This window comes from Gorilla gorilla, chromosome 14, assembly GCF_029281585.2.
Source record: "Gorilla gorilla gorilla isolate KB3781 chromosome 14, NHGRI_mGorGor1-v2.1_pri, whole genome shotgun sequence".
NCBI classification, from domain to species: Eukaryota; Metazoa; Chordata; class Mammalia; order Primates; family Hominidae; genus Gorilla; species Gorilla gorilla.
Window position 1 is genome coordinate 24361454 of NC_073238.2, and position 12812 is coordinate 24374265.

At 42.2% G+C, this 12812-nt stretch overlaps 1 long non-coding RNA gene across 1 annotated transcript; it reads right to left on the reverse strand.

Annotated features, from left to right (window-relative positions):
* Positions 1 to 294: 294 nt before the first annotated feature.
* Positions 295 to 12786, reverse strand: LOC134756952 (uncharacterized). The gene is made up of 3 exons (XR_010130465.1): positions 12662 to 12786; positions 10130 to 10192; positions 295 to 376 (listed from the first exon to the last, which is right to left on the reverse strand). It is a non-coding gene; the product is annotated as an uncharacterized lncRNA (long non-coding RNA).
* Positions 12787 to 12812: the final 26 nt, after the last annotated feature.

The following is a 12812-nucleotide window of genomic DNA, read 5'->3' on the forward strand; positions in this document are numbered from 1 at the left end:
CATCTGAATCTAGCCAAGCCCAGAAGAGCCCTGTAGAACCACAGCTGACCTATGGAAATGAGAAGTAAATGTTTGTTGTTGTTAGCATTGAGATTTGGGGATTACTTTTTATGTGGCATGATCACAACAAAGCCTGACTAATATATTGTATAAAGTTAATTGAGTACTAACAACATGCCAGGTATTGTTCTAAGTCCTTTATATAAAGAATCCCATCTAATCCTTACAGCACTGCATAAGGAGGTATCATAAGTATCTCCATTCAGCTGATTAGAATTGAGGCGTCTGGTCAATCCCCTTCATGTTATTCCTCCTCACTTCCTGCATCCGAATGAACCAAGCCTCCTGTGTTCATTAGAACCACAGACCAAGCCTGCTGGAGAAAGACAGGGCTGTGAAGATGGGAATGAATTGGCAAACAGCTTTGGGATGACAATGTTAAGGCCAGGCAAATGCTCTCAATAACCTCAAATGAGTGTTGATGTTCATGAAGCCTGCTCAAAAAAGACACAGAAATTGACGTCTTTTATCTGAGGACCCTTCCTTAGCCTCAGGACTTAAGGCTATGGGAGCATGAGCCACATAACCATGAGAGGCAGGGGGTTCAGTGAGAAGAATAAGCTCAAGAGTCTCACCTGTGGGTCTGAATCTCAGCTGTGCCACACATACTGTGTGATCTTGAGCAAATCACCGAACCTCTCAATTCCTCATTTTTGTCACCTGTAAAGTGGGACTATTACTTGTACCTACATCCTGGATTTGTTGGGACAGTAAATGAGTTAATGTTTCCAAGGTGCTTACCACAGAGCCTTTGCATGCAGCAAGCACCCAGTCAATGCCCATGACCATGGCCCCCTGCTCATGCTGCTCTTTGGTTCCCCCTGAGGTCTTTTGGGGACAGAGAGTGTGAAAATGCCCTCTACCCACACAAGGAAACAGGACTCAGGGACAGAGGACCTGTGCCCTGACCAAGGCAATGCATCCCTCACCATATATGCAGGGGTGCATCCTTTCCTGTTGCCTTTCTGATCAGCAATTAAGGCTTTAGTCTTTTTTGTTGGTGTGCAAAGGTATTTTCTTAATGGCCCTGCAGCCCAGCCATCACAAAAATGCTTTCCAGCTCTCAGGGAGAACATTTCTGATGCATGCTGAATCCAAAATTCAAATGAAGCAAAATAAAGGCACCAGGGGCTCTTACGAGACAGAGTGACTCAAAATAGAGGGAATGTGGGGACTTGGGGCATAAGATTGATCATGAATCACCAAATAGAAAAACCTTGGGATGGCTTTCAAGAAGAATCCTCCTTGAAGTTTTAACTTTCACCTACAAGCAAGTTTTCTCACTGCTCCGTACAGCAGGGTAAGGACAGCAGCCTCACAGCATCAGTCTGAGGATAGAATGGGTTAATGCAGCCAGGCACAGTGGCTCATGCCTGTAATCTCAGCACTTTAGGAGGCCGAAGCAGGCGGATCATGAGGTCAAGAGATCAAGAGACCCTGGCCAACATGGTGAAACCCCGTCTATACTAAAATACAAAAATACTAGCTGAGTGTGGTGGTGCATGCCTGTAGGCCCAGCTACTTGGGAGGCTGAGGCAGCAGAATTGCTTGAACCTGGGAGACGGAGGTTGCAGTGAGCCAAGATCGCGCCACTGCACTCCAGCCTGGGTGACAGAGTGAGACTTTGTCTCAGCCAAAAAAAAAAAAATGGGTTAATGCCTGAGAACTCTTTGGCACAGTGCCCAGCACAAATTCAGCAGTCACTCAGTGTTGGCTATCATCTTTGGTGATGTTGGCCCCAAACCCAGACCTCTGCTCTTGTCCTCGGCTCATACACCCACCTGTATAGCCCATATGCACTTTAAACATGAGTCCAAAATGGAATCCAAAATATCAGATGCCCTCGTTGCCACCACCAGGTTTGCTTTCCTCTCAAGCCGCTGAGGGATCCACAGAAGCAGAGACCATGATGAGAACCCATCTTTAACTCTGGGTCGCTAGCACAGGGGCAGAGTAGGCAGTCACTACATCTTCAGAGCTTGTGAGTTTTATTTTGCTTTGTTTTGCAATCTGTCATCCCCACACTCTTACTATATAAGACAGTGCCTAGCCAGACAAGCATAGGTTTAAATCTCCACCTTGTCACTTCTTAGCTGTGTGACCCTGAGCGAGGAGCTTGAGTTTTCTGAGCCTCAGCACCTTTAGCTGTACAGTGAGAATGAACAGACCTCCTCACAAAGCTGCTATAAAGAATTAATGAGGCTGGGCAAGGTGGCTCCCACCTGCAATCCTAGCACTTGAGGCCGAGGTAGGTGGATCACCTGAAGTCAGGAGTTCGAGACCAGCCTGACCAACATGGTAAAACCCCGTCTCTACTAATAATAGAAAAAATTAGCCGGGCGTGGTGGTGGGCACCTGTAATCCCAGCTACTTGGGAGGTTGAGGCAGGAGAATCGCTTGAAACCAAAACCAGGTGGCAGAGAGAGGTTGCAGTGAGCCAAGATTGCACCATTGCACTCCAGCCTGGGTGACAAGAGTGAAATTCCATCTCAAAAAAAAAAAAAAAAGGAATTAATGAGATCACTCTGCACAAATCCTAATGTGGCATCTGATACAGGGTGAGTTCTAGTAAATGAGCATTATTTACACTCAAGATGTAAGAGTGATGGTTTCATTATTAGAGATGAGAGAACCAAATTAATAAACGTTTAATCATGTACTTAAAATCACACAACTGGGACTCATAACCAAGCCCTTTTCTTCCTGGTCTGATGTTCATTCCTTGTTGTCTGAAATGTCAAATCATTTTACCAGAATAGCAGGGGAGAGAGGGACAGAAAGTTGCTTAAATTATTGATTTTGTTTTAGCAGCCTCTCATCCTGCAAGAGGGGCTTGCAGTAACAAAGGCCTGGCACCTTTGAGTTTGTTTTTGGTCCATTTTTAAATCTTCATTCCCCTTAGCTCTTGTTGAAAATGGCTTCCTGCCACTTTGCACAGAAAAATCTCTTTCATGAAATACCAAAACCAAACAAAAAACAGGCCTTTGAAATGCTGTTTTGCCTCCTCCTACGAGCTAACATTTGCCAGTTGTAAATTAACATTCTTTTCGCTTCTTTCAACAGAAAATCAATCAGGGCCTTAAAATCCCTGCGCATCTGTATTTAATCCACAAATAATTCAACAATGTTCTATCTTAATGGGATATTGTGAGAAAAGCATAAATGTCATCAACTTCTTTTACGTGGAAAGAACAATAGGACATGAACTTGTTTGTGCTCCTGATGTCCTTTAGAAATGGATTCCTAAGGACCAGGAGTGTTCTCCCCACCGACGGTGCACAGTGCCACAGCAAGGACAGTCAACTGGGAGTTGGGAGACCTGGACTTCAGTTCACACCACTTTGCTGGGGTACTTGGGCAAGTCCCTCAGGGCCTCAATTTCGGCATCTGCACAATATGGGGAGTGGTCAACATGATTTCCGAAGTCTCTAGCCAGATTTCAAATTTGTTTACAGCACACAGAAAATTGCTAAAGAGAAAAAACTATAGTGGCCATTTCTGTTCAGGCTGCAAAATCTTGTGCACTATTTACATATTTAGGTATGAACTGTCTCAAAGGGTCTTTCATTTAAAAATGACTAACATGGAGAAACCCCATCTCTACTAAAAATACAAAATTAGCCGGGCGTGGTAGCACATGCCTGTAATCCCAGCTACTCCGGAGGCTGAGTCAGAAGAATGGCTTGAACCCGGGAGGCAGAGGTTGCTGTGAGCCGAGACAGCACCATTGCATTCCAGCCTGGGCAACAAGAGCGAAATTCCGTCTCAAAAAAAAAAAAAAAAAAAAAAAAAGGATGTAGGCTACAGCCATATACCCTGAACATGCCCAATCTCATCTGATCTTGGAAGCTAAAAAGGGTCAGACCTGATTAGTACTTGGATGGGAGAAAATGAAGGTGGAGATAGTTCTTTGTGAAGACACATGTGTGTACTTATTTGTGCACTTGTGTGCTCGCAATTGCATCTTGGGCACATGTGTATTGTGGAGGCATCTGTGTGCCTGTGGAGTGTGTATACATAAGTACCTGATGTATGTTTGGCTGCAGAGGCACAGAAGGTCAGCAACAGCAGGTGGCTGCATGCAGGGGCACTAATAATTACTCATTTTATACAAACTGTTTAGCAACAATGTTAGCTATTCTACTGCTGACTTTACGAACAGAGAAAATGTGGCCGGACACAATGGCTCCTACCTGTAATCCTAGCACTTTGTAGGGGCTGAGGCAGAAGAATCCCTTGAGCTCAGGAGTTTGAGACCAACCTGGGTGATGTAGTGCAACCTTGTCTCTAATAAAAATTAAAAAAAAAAAAAACTATCCAGATGTGGTGGTGCATGCGTATAATCCCAGCTACTTGAGAGGCTGTAGCAGGAGGATCACCAGAGCCCAAGAGTTTAAGGCTGCAGTAAACCATGATTGCTCCACTTCACTCTAGCCTGGATGACAGAGCAGGACCCTGTCCCCCTGCCACAAAAAAAAAAAAAAAAAAAAGAAAAGAAAAGAAAAAAAAAACATAGAATAGAAAACGTCTCCTGGTTTGCATCCTGGAATAGAGAAATGAGCACGGGCTTTCAAATCAAACAGTAGTGATTCATATCCTGCCCCGGCACTCACCCAGCATCTCTGAACCTGAATATTTTCATCCAGGTTGACTTAAGGATGAAATGGAAAAATGTTTACAAAGTACCTGGGGCATAGAAAAGGATTCAATAAATGTTCTCTCCCTTTTCTTCTATATTAGTTATCTATTGCTAAATAACAAATTAACCCAGAACTTAGCGGCTTAAAACAGCAAGTGTTTTTCTGATAGTGTCTATGAGTCAGGAGCCCAGGCAAAGCTTCGCTGTGTCTTCTGGCTCACAGCCTCCCAAAGGCTGCAATCAAGAAGTAATATAAGGCTATGGTCTCATCTGAAGGCTCAACTGAGGGATGCTTCCTTCCCAAGCTCACTCATGTGATTATTAGCAGGTTCAGGTTTTGGCTGGCTCTTGGTCAGACACTCCCCCAGCCTCTGGTTTCTTGCTATTGGGCCTCTTGGAAGTCATTTTCTTCTTGTAACTTCTCAGAGGTGCTGTTCATCAGTTTCACCACATTGTGTTTGTTAGGAGCAAGACATTAGGTTCAGCCAAGATATAAGGGAGTGGAGAGGATTATACAAGGGCATGGATACCAGGAGACATGGATCACTGGAGGCCATCTTAGGGGCTGCTGGGAAGCCTGTCCTCCAGCCCCCAGTGATTCACATCCTCCACCCCATGCAAAATACACTTGTGTCCTGCCAAGATCCCTAAAAATCTCCTCCCCCTTCAGCATCAACTAAAGTTCAGAATCTCATCAAATCAGGTATTGGGGTGGGGACTTCTTGAGAATGACTAGTCACATGCGGCTCCTAGAGTACAGTTCCTCTCTGAGAGCCTGTGAAACTAGAGAGACACAGTATCTTCTTCCATACGCCTAGCATTAAATGGTATAACAGGCATGGGTTAGCTCTATATCTGTCTCCTTTTTCTCTAGATGTTTGATGAAACAAGTATTTTAATTTTGTATTTCACTAATTTATTCATTCAATAAATACTTATTAGGTACTGACTATAGACTCTTTATTTATTTCGCATTCCCATTTTGCCAACAAGGAATCTGAGAATCAGAGGCAAAATATTACAGCTTGGCCCACTGAATTATTTTTTCTTCTCTGAAAGGACCTCTAGGGTTCTCCATCAATGAGGACTTTCTAGTCACAGCTGCAGTGAGGTTTGAGTTTAGCTGATTAGACCATCAACCACAAAGACTATACATTCAAATACTTTTATGTGGCAGAATATCTAAGAATAATTCAAGCTAATAAAAGATCTAGAGAATAATTAGATGTATTCATTGTTAATAAGAGCCCATTTAATATTGTAGCAAAGGCAAGATCAGGGCAGGATCAAGGCAGATAATTTTCAAACATGCCTAATGATAGTGTAGACCAATGGTGTTTTTCAATTGTGGCTATATACATTCTAACACATTCAACTTTTTTTAAAAAGTGAAGCTTAGGCCCTATTCCTTAGAAATTCAGATTTAACTAATTTGGAGTGGGCCCCAGACATCAATATTTTAACTTTCAAGTGGTTCTAGGACAGACAGGTTTAGGGGCTGTGGAGAGACACGGAATGGCAAGTACTTAGAACATTCACACATCCCCCACCTCCCAAGCTCCTAATAGAAATCATTTATTAACCAGTCCCCTCAATGTCATTGGTTGGAATGCAATTGTGTAGTCTTTCTCATCCCAGGACTCCAGGCAGCCCCTACCCATGAAGCCAAGTTGACATATGAATGAAGGCATATGTTAGCCCTGACAAGCCATACTGGGCATGCTTTCCCAAACCTACAAATTATCAAGGGTGTAGAAAAATAGAGCACTCTCCATGCTGAGCAGATCTCACTCATGTAGACAACTGAGGTCTAATTACCCATTGGAAAGGGCCATTGGAAGAGCACAGGAAAAGGTCCAAGATGGAGAGGGAATTTACAGCCAAGTCTGATAATGGTTTCAGAACCTCAAAATACTTCACCTGGAGAGGACCCATGGGCAATATACATGAAGGAGCTCTCCTCTTCCTGAGTCCCTCCAAAGAGTTGTGTAAAGCCCAAAAGGGGGGCTCTCCAGGAGTAGATGCTCTTCAAGTCCCACTTCTATCACTTACTAGAAGTATAACCTGGCTTGCTATTGAGCCTCTCTCAGCCTCCTTTTCCTCCTTTTTCAAATGAGGACAATGGTGCCTATGTCACAAGAATATTGCAGTGATTCCATGAGAAGATATATACGAAGCACCTTGCCCAATATATAGTCAACAAATGCTGGTTGTCACCTTTATTCTGTCAGTGTTGGTGGAGTGCTGGTACTCATAGTTCACTAAGAGTTTTTAGGACAGCAATGGTCTTAGAAAAGAATCAGATCAAAGTTCTGAGTGTTTTCCCTGGAACTAGCATTGTATTATTAGTATCCTACAAATGGGAGACATGTATCCCCTGGTCTCATACCTGGAATATCAAAATGGTACTTCATTAACAGTGTCAAAGCAAAAGTCTGATGGCTCTGCCTGCTCTTGTGAGTAAGGGTACTCATATTCCCTTTAAGCCCTTCCCCCAAATTGGCCTAGAGGTCCAGGGGGTTCCACATGGGCTCAACATTCTCTGATTAACTCTCCCCTCATATCAACAACTTCCTCCTATCAAGCTTGACATCTTGTCCTATTTCTTCCTATTCTAGATGTAGGCAAGTCTAGTTTGCTCTTTAGCCACTCTATCCCTCTCCTGCATATTGACTCTTGAATTCTTGATCCCTAGTAGCTTCTCACACAGTATATAAAATGGAGCATGGAACCAGTACATAGAAACAGGAAGGTTCTGCCCTGTACTCTCAGCTCTTAAGGGCACAGTCACAAGAAGACCATTTTTAAATTATCATTGTGTAATGCCCTTACACATTCCACATGCATCATAGCACATAACTCTGACAATAAACTACAAGGTAAGCAACTAACTATTCCCTTTTTAATATTTTTTAAACCTAGGAAGGTAACTTAATCTCTTTGACTTCCAGTTCTCATGAACTAGAACATTAGAGAATCAAGATTTGAATCAGAGGTGATGGTTTTTAAAATATGTCTGCTAGATATCAAAATGAGTGCATGGGATTTGATATATGTACATAGGTAGGCATAGAAATAGAGATGCTCAAGGATATGTGTATATGCACATATGAATATGTGTGCATGTATATACATGTATCCATTTCCCAACTCTGTCTTTTAAGAGGATATAGAAACAATATCACCCCAGTAACAATAAACACCCTAGTTCCCACATCTTGATTTCTCCATACCATTTTCTGCTAGAAGGAACCCTGGTCTCCTTGGAAAAATGGATGATTCCAAGGCTTGGACAGGAAATATACAAGATGAGTCTGACATATCTCATGTTGAAAAGTAACAAACTACTCAAAGAATAATGACAGCATGTCAAAAGGACACAAGAACCAACTTAAAGAGCTCCCACTAACCAAATCTAGGGCAACTTAATATCATGATAAGTATGGATACCCTCAGTTCACTGAGAGATTTGAGGTCAGGGACAGTCTTAGAAGACAATAGAAAACAGTGTTCTGAGTGTTGCCCCTAGAATGAGCATTGTGTTAATATCATAGAAATGGGACACATGTGTCCCCAGGTCCCATACCTGGAATGTAAAAATAGTATCCATTAACAGCGTCAAGTAAAAGATTATAACCTATTATAAAAACTAGAAACCCGGGCTGGGCATGGTGACTCAAGCCTGTAAATCTCAGCACTTTGGGAGGCTGAGGCGGGAAGTCTGTTTGAGCCCAGGAGCTTGAGACCAGCCTGGGCAACATAGGGAGGCCCCGTCTCTACAAAAAAAAAAAAAAAAAAAAAAAAAAAAAAAATTACCTGGGCATGGTGGCATATGCCTGTGGTCCCAGCTACTTGGGAGGCCGAGGTGGGAGGATCACTTCGGCCCTGGAGTCAAGGTTGCAGTGATCTGTGATCATGCCACTGCTCTCCAGACTAGACAACAGAGTGAGACCCTGTCTCAAAAACAAACAGAAAAGTAGAAAATCAAGATTCTATGCCGATGTCAATAATATAAACAAGTGTTCTTCCTTACAGTAGAAAACCAACAATACATTTAGAAACATTACGGAATTTTTTTTAAAAACATGATTTGACAACCACAGTAATAACTGATTCAGGTAAGGCCACTAATAAATGCTAAAACCAATGGACGCAAGTTGGAGAAATAATAGGATATCTTCATAGTCTCAAAGTATTTCTCCAAAGGAAATACATATTAATTATAAAGAGTAAAATGGTGGACAGCACCGTAACCCCATGAACAAAGTTAACATTGCTAGTAATGGGACTAATTAATAGCACCTGCCCCTCATGCCTTGAGCTACAGGAGCTCAGCATGGCATCAGTGATATTCCTGCCCAACATGCATAACAGAATCTAATCATGGAAAAGCACCAAAAAACCGGAGTTGAAGGACACTTATACCAAGTAACTGGCCAGGTAATCTTCACAAAGGTCTGTGTCAAGAAAGACAAAGCAGCAGAAACTTTCAAATTACAGGGGACAGCTAAATGCAACACATGGTCTTGGATTGTTTTGTTATAAAGGACATTATTGTGAAGTCTGAATAAAGTCTGTAGATGAGATGAGAGAATTCCCTGTTTTTAGGAAATATGCAACAAAATATTCAAGAGTAAATGGGCATCACACCTTAGATGACTCAGAAGAAAAAGGGAAGAACAGAGATAAGTGATACAGTGAAACCCTGATGTTTGGGGGATCTGGGTAAACAATATTTAGAAATTCTTTGTACCGTGTTGCAAGGTTTCTGTAAGTCTGAAACTATGTGAGAACAAGTGTTTAAAAATAAAGCATAAAATGTAAAACATCTCTTCTGCAAATTCTTTGGCACTCCTCCCATGAAGAGGTAAAGTCTAATCACCTCCCCTTGAATATGATTTGGACGTAATGACTCATTTCTAACCAATATGGTGTATGGATGCCTAATTATAAAAGAAGATTCAGCATGTATCAGAACAAGGAAGTTCTGGGGCAAGTGTTTTGTGTAATACATGCTCTGTGTGGTTCATGTGCCCATTGCTCAGATAAAGAAGCTGGAGCTCAGAAAGGTGCCCAAATTCAGAAGACTAATAAATGGTGGGGCCAAACTTCAAACTTAGGGCACTGGAGCCTCCAATCCCAGGCAGGTGGCCTTGTGGATGGGGAGCTGGGACCTGGAGTCTGCCCGCCTGGCCAAGGCCTCTCGAGTGCTGCAACATGGGTATTTGGGGCCAGATAATTCTCTGTGCACCATAAATTGTTTAGCAACATCTTTGGCCTCTACCCAGAAGATGGCAGGAGCACCTGACACCCAGTTGTGACAACCAAAAATGTCTCCAGACATTGCCAAATATCTGTGGGGGTGCAGGGTGCAAAGTTCCCTCATTTAAGAACCACTGACCTAGGGTGAACCGTGGTTCCACTACTTACTTTTCACATGACCTTGGACAAACAACCTTGTCCTCAAGGTCCTCTGTGCCCCCATGTCCTCACCTGTAAAATGGAAAAATAATAACATGTGAGGTTAATGTGAGGAATAAATAAGAATCCAGGAAAGCAATTGGCCCATCATGTAAGAGCTACTTTGCCCATAACCCTAGGGTGCCTTCCCTCCAAACACAAAGCTGTGCACAGAGCAGGTACACAGTGAAGATCTGCTGTTGTATAGCTGTGGGGATGAATCAATTAACCATTTCAGTAATAAATGAACAAAAAACTGAATGTCCTGATCTGTGCACTAGTGCATTTGCTGACTGAAGATGTCCTGGCATCCTCTCTTACCATCAAAGAGCAGTTAGGATTAAAGACTCCACAGCCAGGCTACCTGGGTTCAAGTTGAGCTCTGCCACTCAGGAGCTCTGTGACCACAGGCTGGTTATTTAGCCTGCCAATGCCTTCATTTCCTTATCTGTAAAATGGGGTAATAAAAGTGTTTACCTCACAGGGCAGTAAGAGTGAAATGAATTAATACATGTATTGTACCCAGCACAGGCTTGGTCTCCATCATGCCTGCTGCAATTGCTGCTACAGCAATTAACATTAATCCTATCACACTCCTCTTTTATAGCCCTCCAGCCACACTCCTCCAAGGGCGCCAAGAACAATCCCATTTCCAAGCCTTTGCACTTGCCACTCCCTCTGCCTGGATTGCTCTCCTTCCCAGACATTAGCAGCCCTCCAATCCTTACTTCATCAAGGTCTCTCTTCATGTGGCTCTTTGGAAAGTCCTCCCCTGACCACCATAAATAAAACAGCAGCTTCACCACCCTACTCACCCTGGGCTTTTTGCAACATAGCAATTACCCCTGCCTGGCATTATCTATCCTGGTCAGTACAGCACAGTGCAATGCAGTGCAGTATAGTACAGATCTCTTTATTGGCTTATCTCTCCCCCAGCTCACATAAATGTTCCAAGAGAGCAGAGAATTTGATTGACAACTATATTCCCAGCATCTAGAACAATGCCTAGAGCATAGTACGTAATTATAATGAATGGTGAGTGATATTTTACAGAAGGAAATTCCAAAGTCCTCACATAACCCATTTTCCATAACACAGAACTTATTTAAACTGGAGCCTAGAACAGTGTTTTTCACAAAAGATTTTGCTTATAGCAACCCGTGCTTTAGAATAGAATATTGTAAAGACTTCCAGATCAGTTAGATTTGAGTTTCTCAAGTCGTGACTGTGGACTCCAGAGAAACAGTAACAGGAATTCCATCAGACAAGGTTCACAAAGTGAAAGGCATTGGGAAATGATACAGAATCTTCTCGCAGTGGAGGATGCATCATGCACAGGAGAAGCTCTAAGAAGTCCTATCGAGAAAACAGGTGTTGAACCTGGGTTTGCTGAACTTATTTCACCAAAGACCCCATCCATTAACATCTGCATCACAAAGCACAATTGGGTAAACAGTGATCCAGCTGAAGTCTTTCCATTTACAGACACAGACAGAAAATGAGGCCCAGAAAGGTTAATTGACTCACTCAAGGTCATGCGACCATCTCCTGAATTGTACAGCTGTGTGCTTTTCACTGCCCCTAATGTTGCCTAATGGTTCACTTAGCTATCCATTCACAGGAGGTCAGAAACTGAACACAGACCTCAGATTCCAGTATCATTTTGACTAAATTATATATAAAAATTGATGTACCGAATAGGATTTGCTTTCAATCTCACTATTCCAGAAATAGTCATTCATTCAACAAATATTTATTAAGTACGATGTGCCAGGAGCTGCACATTTTGCAGTGATCAAGATATGGCTGCACAGAAGACTGACAATAAAATTAGCCTTAGAGAGATCAAAATTGATTGAACTGTCCTTGATAAAACTGCTTCAAAGCAGGGACTTGCAAGAAATTGCATATTCACATTTCATTTGCTTCCATTAATAGTGCTCATATTTAGATCTGATGGTAATAATATGCTCTCAACTGGTGTGGGTCTGGAATAAAACACTCCCCTTGACTGTGCACACTGCAGAGAGGAAAAACAAAATGATTGGAGTCAGCTGGGCTTTTCTATTGAGCGCCTCAACCTACAGATTTTCCAATTTCAAGTTCATTCACATTTCATCTCTGGCTTCTACATTTTAGTTAAAAAGCATTTCTCTATTTGCTATTGTCCACTAAGGAAAAGGCCTATTTAAAAATAGGTTTCTTTTTTAAAGCATCTTGATTCACACATTTCAAAGCCCTTCAGAAAACAGGATTTCTCAAAAGCCATGTGATTCTAAAACATGCTACAGATTTCAGATGGAGAAAGATTCAAGATATTATTCTACATGATCTTTTCAATGAACTGATCGCATCTATCTAGGAATAAGGAGAGTTGTCTTATGTTACTTCAAAAAAGATTCCAAATGAAAAAAAAATCTGGGCTTAAGAAGATCTAATGCCATGCCATTGAAGCCAGGTTTCAGCACAGACCCAACATGTGTATAAGTAATAAAAAGTAACCTGAGAAAACAGAAGCTCCTCAAGGTCCTTTGCCCTGGTGTATCTTTAACTGTAAAGAGAATACGCATGTACTTGCAGACCCAGCAAATGTCTTCTTCGCATTTTAAGGATGCACTCATCGTTTCTTCAGAAGCAATCCTGAAACCCAGTG